The sequence below is a fragment of the Prosopis cineraria genome, unplaced genomic scaffold (assembly GCF_029017545.1).
Source record: "Prosopis cineraria cultivar Desert tree isolate PC_DT_omini unplaced genomic scaffold, ASM2901754v1 PC6, whole genome shotgun sequence".
In the NCBI taxonomy this organism is placed as follows: domain Eukaryota; kingdom Viridiplantae; phylum Streptophyta; class Magnoliopsida; order Fabales; family Fabaceae; genus Prosopis; species Prosopis cineraria.
In genome coordinates this window covers 18,790,461-18,798,420 of record NW_026555337.1, presented here as the reverse complement: position 1 = coordinate 18,798,420, position 7,960 = coordinate 18,790,461, and the positions used below count along the sequence as shown (strand labels likewise).

The window sequence follows — 7,960 nt, the reverse complement described above, 5'->3', positions numbered from 1 at the left end:
ATAATAACTTTCTTTTTTTCTACACTCATGCCAAGAATATAGAGTATTGAAGATTCCTAAATGGCTTCAATAGATCAGTGCAGGAAAAATTAAGAATTTTTTTATGTTATCTAAAAATATATTTTTGATCAAAGACCATGGTCCTTTGCAAGTTTTATACCCATATTTGGAACTTATATCCAAATATTTGGACCCTTTTGGTCCTTGTGGCATATTTTTATTGTCTTTTTTTGGTTTATGTAACATCCTGAATTTCTAATTCTACATTAATTACTGATCGCAGAATAAATTAGTGGTTTAATATGAGATTATTGTCTTGGATAGTGGAATGTTATATTAACTTTTTGGGATGTTATATAAACAAATATGAGTGAAAGAATGAGGTCTTGGTGTAGAGTGTGTGAGCATAGTAAAGATTTTCCTCACTGAATCAAAAACTTGTTTAAGTGGGACATGTCCTAGGCATGAAAATAGAAGGAAGATCAAGTGAAGAGAGGTTAGACGTGGAGAGGAAAGCCAAGCTCTGCTAGGGCAAGCAATTTCAGGAAAAAGGACAACATTTTTGACCTGTTACTTATCAGATAAGTCTCGTACTGCCTTAACTTCCGATTCTACCCTATTTTCTCTTAGTTTTAACTATTGAGAAATTGAATTTGAAAGTTTTAAGGAGTTGATTTCTTACCCTATAATAATAAAAAGATTCTCTAGGATTAAACTAGTACTTTGTAACTAGTTTGAGTCAGAATGATAATGCTTTGAAGTTGTAGGCTTAATTTAACCTAAACTAAAGAGAGTATAATGATCTTAAATTTTAAATTGAAAAAAAAATTTCTCAATGAATATTTTAATTAAATAAATTTTATAGTAAGTAAAAATTGATAGTTTAGAGGAACTCATGCTAAAAGTTTTCTTGAGAATTCAAAGTTTAAATTTTTCCGAGCAAAAGTTTAGATTTAAAATTTTAGGAAAATCTTGCGCCGTTCCTTGTAATTTTCTCGTGCCTTGCATTGTAATTTTCTCGAGCTCTTTTTGTACTTTGCTCCAATGCTTCTTTTGGTTCTGATTCATTTCTTCAATGCGAAGAAAAAACAGAGCATCACGATTTTTTTCTCTCTCACCGCCATCATACGGTTTTCTAGATGCTCATAATCGGTCCATTTCTCCAGCCCTTATCAACATCCTTAGCTCGCTGTCAATTGAGCTTTCTCGTTGTTGTTGTTACTCCATCTATGGTCATCCCTGTCATCCTCGTTTTCCAGCCACAAGTGGAGTTGAGTTGCTGATTCTCTTCCCTGTCATCGTTGTTGTTTGTATCATCGTTAGGTGCGTAACACTCCACTTCTTTTCTTGCCACTGGTCTGTGTACTTGCTGCTGCCTTCTTCCTCTTCCCCGTTTGATTTTGTCTGTCCAGTAAGGAAGGAGGTTGAAGTTTTCTACGGTTTTCTCGATCTTGTGGCTGTCGGTGGTGAGTAGGCAACTAGACTTCGTTTTCTTTATCCTCATCTGCTGAACGTCTTTGTGTAGTGGAAGCTTAAGGTCTTCGTCTTCTTTTTCGGTCCATGGGTAATGCTGCGTCTCCTCCTCTTTAGACAGCTGGGTGGCGACACTTGGACTATTCTTCGTGTGGTTCTTGAGTCTGTGCACGGTAGCTAATGTTGCACTATGGTAGAGGTAAAACACTAATTCTTCCTTCTATTCCTTCGAGTTCAATAGCAACGTCCATCATTCTCTTTCCTTTATTGGCCGAGGGTGGTGCTCTGTTTTTCAATATCCCTATCATGCGATTGGTAGTAAGGCTTAGTATTGTTTTGGTAAAGATTAGATGCTATTCTTCTTATTATGCCGAGCCGAAAAAAAAAATTGTTAAATTTTATTGTAAAACCTAGAGGAATTTTATAGGCAAGCTAAGAAAATTTTTATTTTCATATAATATATAAGTAACTTGATCTATCTATTGAAATTGTATAACATCTAGAGGGAAATTATTACACGAATTTGTTGAGTCTGGAATAAGGGTTATGTCAATAGTTGGAATGGAATGGTACCAAGTATTCTGAATTACGTGATAGAGGCTATTGGTGGATTCAATGAGAATAGAAAGGGTTATTGAAGAGCTTAAATATTAATTTAACTTGATTATTAAAGACAGAAAAAATTCATAATGACACGAAAATTGTTAGGTTTATGTGTTAGATTACTTTGGGGGCATCATTGGAGTAAGCAAGAAATTGAAGGAGTTTGAATGTAAGGTTTTTCAAAACTTTCAAGTGAGTGGGTAACGTTCCAAATCAAATTTTAATCGAGTGTTTATGAAATCCATTTATTTATATTTTACTATTATTTCTTTATAAATTGCACAAATATTCATATTAATCTTATTTTTGTAATTGTTTTATTTATGAATATGTGTTAACTTTACTAAGGATTTATATTGTTGATAAGCAATGATTGAAGAATATATATGATAACTGGTATTATTTCTCATAAGCAGCTTAATTATTTGATTCTACATTGAAATAATATTTTATTCCAATAATTTGTGTATGGAAGAAATGATAATTCATTTGGATAATGAAAAATGATAGCTAGACAATATTTGCAAGTGAAGATTTTGAAATTATTTTTCTTACTCCATACACGCTTGATTTTAATGAGGGGGATTCATTTCAGAACGCTGGATGCTAACGGCAGTTCCATTAGCCCTTGGCACGCCATGGTACACCTAGCTAGCAGGGTGCTTGTAGAAGATGCTAGCCCCATGCGAAGGCCAACACACATGGACTGGAGGGATGGTAATTCGTGAGCACTGTACTCACTCTTGTTTTCGTAGGCCTCGTGCCTGTGCTTGATTTGTGGCTCTTGCCGTGCTTGTTTCATGGCTTTTAGCAGCGCTTAATTAGTTACTTACCCTTGTGGGCTATGTGTCCACGCTTTGTTATTCATTCTAATAAAGCCCTCCTAAATTTAAATTTAAATTTATCAATTATCTATTAATCTTCTGAAAGTATTTTATTGAACTGCACTATTATTGAAAATGTTTGTACTTTATCAGTCGTACCTATTTTTAAATAGTTATGTGATTCTAATAACAGTTGATTACATTCATAGTTATATTGTTGAGAAAAAGCGTGGTTTATTGCTAGCTTACATATATGTTTCATTAGTTCATCAAGTCATTTTGGATTAAATCTGTTAGTTACTATCTTCATAAGTTCTTTAAAATTTACTGGAACGCTACTCACCGGAAGTTTCTTTGACCTCAGATATTGTACCTGACCTTCTACCTCCTGTGGATCATTGAGGGACCCTATTACTTTTTGGAAAGAGAAAGCACATGGTGATTATTCTTTTTTTTTTTGAAACTCTGTGCTGTATTTTGTAAATTGTAAGTTAGTGCTCCATGTACACCATAGCTAGGTCTTAGTTTTATTTTATTATTATATGAATTACTAGAATGGAGCTAGTCTCCTTACTGGTTTAGGTGACAAGTTTTGTTGTTGTGAAAGTTTTGGGAAGTCTAAATTATAGGGGAGATTCTGTTAAAATTTCTACAAAACATTCAAAACTTGCAAACCTTATTATTATGTATAACTCACATATATTGATATTTTTAGCTTAATATCTAGTTAATCAAGGCTTATGGAATATGAGTTTACCTCATATTTCATGCCAATCATACCTTTAGTATTGGGGTGTGACAGATGGTATCAGAGCTTAGGTTTCTATGGTTACGTGGAGCAATGATTCTTCTTTGGAGTCCTAATTATTATTATGAACCCGAGCATAATAATAATTGAGGCTTCATTGAAGGCCTTTTAGGATGTCCCAAAGAGTCATTCCCTTTTACGTGGAGCAATAATAATTTTATCATCTCAAAATAAATAATTATGTTTTGTTGTATAATGAGAAAGCCGCCCAATCCTTTTCTTTATGGTATAATTTCTAGTATCTATATGTTAGAATTTCTAGTAGCTGTAGGACATTTGATAGGTCCTCTACTCCAGGCAATGAATTACCTTGCTTTGTGGTCAAGAGTAGGGTCATAAGCGAGCCATGATTAGGGGTGGTCAACCCCATAAGCATATTTATAAAATTTTATCTAAGACCGAGTCTTTAAATTCTTAATATTTTGAAGATGCTTCATTAGTTATGTATGGTATAGGACATGGAACTTGTAATGATGTTGGAGAAGAGACTACTTTAGTGAGGTTGATTGATTTTATCAAGTTAAATCTTCATGCTTTCTCTAGAACTGATAGAATGAAAACCCAATAATGTTTCTTGAGGGCGTTGAGAAGAGATGCCTAACCTTGAGATGCCTAGATCTTATGTTTCTCCCTTTTCTAGTTCTCCAATTCTTAGATCTAGTTTTTGAAATCCTAGACGGTAGTCTCAGCCAGTGTTGAATCAGTCAAGTTATGCTAGCCTATTGTATTATTTATGGGAATTTTTATTCTAAACCTTGTCATAAGGCATCTTGTACTTGTTTTGAGTGTGGACAAGTTGGTCATTTAGGAAGAAATTGTCCTCTTGTTTAATCACTGTCTAGCTAGTCTGTTCAACCTCTTCCCTGCTTAATTGCTTTTATGGGAGCGCCTTCTGCTATTGCTAATAGGAGTGTGTCAAAAAAAAAATTTAGGAAGTGAGAACAATCTTCAAAGCAAGGACAAGCATACGTTTATGCTATGGCCTAATAGGATGTTCAAGCTTCAAATGAGGTAAACCACGAAGTTTGATAATCCTTTTATGGTTGCTATTTTAGTAAGAGGACCTCTATTTGTTATGCAGGGATACAAATCATATGAAGTATTTCTTGAGGGTTAGAGAAACCTTAGTTGATTAGATAATATTAAATATGATTGATTTTGATGTAATTCTGGGCATGGATTGGTTAGCATCTTGTCATGCGACTGTTGACTGTCACTTAAAAGTGGTGATATTTAAAATTCCTTGAGAAAACCCTTTTGATTTGCAAAGGAGCCAAATTGATAGACTGATCGGTTTAATTTTGACCATGAAGGCCCAATGACTTTTGATGAAGGGCTGCCAAAGGTATTTAGCCTTGGTAAAGGATGTCAAGAAACTAATTTCTAGTTGGAATAAATTTCTATAGTTAGAGAATTTCCTAAATTACCCCTAGATAGGGAGATCAAGTTTTTTCATTAAAGTGATTCTAGGTACTAAGCCAATTTCAAATCCTCCTTATAGAATGGCACCGTCAAAGCTGAGAGAATTAAAGAGTCAGTTGCAAGAGCTGTTGGATAAGGGATTTATTTGTCCTAGTACTTCTCCTTGGGGAGAGCTAGTTCTCTTTGTGAAAAAGAAGGATGGGTCATTAAGATTTTATATTGATTATTTGCAGCTGAACAAAGTAATTATAAAGAATAAATACCTGTTGCCTTGCATTATTGACTAGTTGGCAAGAGCTTAGTGTTTCTCAAAGACTAACTTATGTTCAAGTTACCAGCAATTGAAAATTAAGGAAGAGGACATTCCAAAAATAGCATTTAGAACTCAATATGACCACTGAGTTTTTGGTAATGTCTTTCGAGTTGACCAATGCACCAGCAACATTCATGGATTTGGTGAACTAGCTATTTAGACCCTTCCTGGACAAGTTTGTAATTTTTTTCATTATTGATATTTTGGGTTATTCAAAGAGTGTAGAGGAACATAAATAACACTTATAACTAGTATTACAGACATTAAGGGAGCACCAACTTTATGCAAAGTTTTTCAAATGTGAATTTTCGCTTGATTAAGTTACTTTCTTGGGTTATGTTGTGTCTGAAGATAGTATACAGGTAGACCCAAGCAAAGTTAAAGTAGTTCAGAATTGGCCACGACCTACTACAGTTATACAGATATGGAGTTTCTTAGGCCTGGCTAGTTATTATCATCGTTTTATTAAAGACTTTTCAAGGATAGCAGTACCATTAACTTGATTAACTCAAAAAAAAAATGTGAAGTTTGTGTGGGGTGATGAATGTGAGGAAAGCACTGAAAGATTGTTTTACGTTTGCATCAGTGTTAAGCTTGCCATTAGGAATAGGTGGATATGCAGTTTATTATGATGCTTCTTGGGTTGGTCTTGGTTGTATTATAATGCAAGATGGGAGAGTAATTGCATATGCATCCAAGAAACTTAAGAAACATAAATAAAATTATGCGACTCATGATTTAGAAATGGCAGCAGTTGTTTTGCTTTGAAAATTTAGTGACATTATTTGTATGGAGAGACATGTGAAATTTCACTAATCATAAGAGTCTTAAATATATCTTCGAGCAAAAAGATCTTAATCTTAAGCAAAGGAGATGGATGAAATTGCTTAAGGAATATGACTGCACAACCCGTATCATCCCGACAAGGAAAATGTAATGGCTGATGTTTTAAGTAGAAAATTTATAGGTAGTCTAGTACATATAACAATGGGGAGAAGACCTTTGGTGCAAGAAATTAATAAGCTTGAGTTTTAGCTCACATGCAAGCCTGTTCTTCTTTAATTGATCAAATTAAAGTTGTTTAAAATTTGGGTCCAAAACTTGGTAAATTAATAGAACTGGTTGAGAAGGGGGAGAACGTCAAATTTATAATTGACCTAGAGGGAGTTTTAAGACATGATAATAGGATTTTTGTTCCATAAATCAAAGACTTGATAAGGTATATTTTGGAAGAAGCTCACCATTCTACATATATAATCTATCTAAGATCTACAAAGATATACCAAGACTTAAAGCAATTATATAGGTGTGATGGAATGAAGGGTGATGTAGCAAACTTTGTGTCACAATGCTTAATATGTCAACAAGTTAAGGCAGAACACCAGAAACTAACAGGGCCACTCTAATGATTGGAAATTTCGGAATAGAAATGGGAAAAATATTACAATGGACTATGTTATAGGTTTACCTCGAACCATTAAGAAGAATGATTCTATTTGGGTGATTGTCGATAGTTGACCAAATCCATACATTTCATTTCGGTCAAAACAATGTATACTGCCAATGATTATGCTCGGATTTATGTTAATCAAATTGTACGTTTACATGGAGTTCCAATATCTATAATTTCTGATAGAGAACTATAATTTACTCACAGTTTTGGAGATCATTTCAAGAAGTTTTGCGAACTCGACTGGATCTTAGCACTGCATCTCATCCTCAAACAGACAATCAATCTAGGAGGACAATTCAAATTCTTGAAGACATGTTGAGGCCTTGTGTTTTAGACTTTAGGGAAAGTTGGGATGAGCATTTAGCATTAATGGAGTTTACATATAACAATAGTTATTAAGCAAGTATACAAATGGCACCGTTTGAGGCCTTATATGGTGGGTAGTATAGATCTCCACCTGGTTGGTTTGAAGTGGGAGATGCTAAAATTGTGGGATTGGACTTTGTACAGGATGTTAAAGAGAAGGTACAGGTTATCAAACAAAGATTGTTAACAGCTTAAAGCAGACAAAAGTCTTACATAGATCATCGCCATAGAGAGTTAGAATTTATGGTGGAAGATAAAGTTTTCTTGAAAGTATCACCTATAAAGGTATTATGAGGCTCAGAAAGAAAGAAAAACTTAGCCCGAGGTACATTGGTTCGTTTGAAATACTAGAAAGAGTGGGTGTTGTTGCTGATCATCTTACTTTGCCTCCAGAGTTAGATGGCATTCATCCTGCATTTCATGTGTCAATATTGCGAAAGTATTTGTATGATCCTTCTCATATTGTTGAAACTCAAGAAATCCAAGTAAATAAAGACTTATCCTATGAGGAAGTTCCAGTAGCTATTCTTTATAGGCAGATAAAGAAACTAAGATTGAAGGAAATAGCCTTGGTGAAAGTATTATGGCATAATCACTCTATTGAAAAGGCTATTTGGAAAGAAAAGAGTGAAATGCGAGAGATGTATCCACATTTATTCAATATTTGAGATAAGTATTCATTCAAATTTAGAGGACCG

The 7,960-nt window shown here is 34.2% G+C and overlaps 1 long non-coding RNA gene across 1 annotated transcript; it reads left to right on the top strand.

Annotated features, from left to right (window-relative positions):
• Window positions 1-1,107: 1,107 nt before the first annotated feature.
• On the top strand, window positions 1,108-2,860 carry LOC129312868 (uncharacterized). Its single transcript, XR_008593745.1, has 4 exons — window positions 1,108-1,323; window positions 1,413-1,466; window positions 1,591-1,672; window positions 2,672-2,860. It is a non-coding gene; the product is annotated as an uncharacterized LOC129312868 (long non-coding RNA).
• The last annotated feature ends 5,100 nt before the right edge of the window (window positions 2,861-7,960 follow it).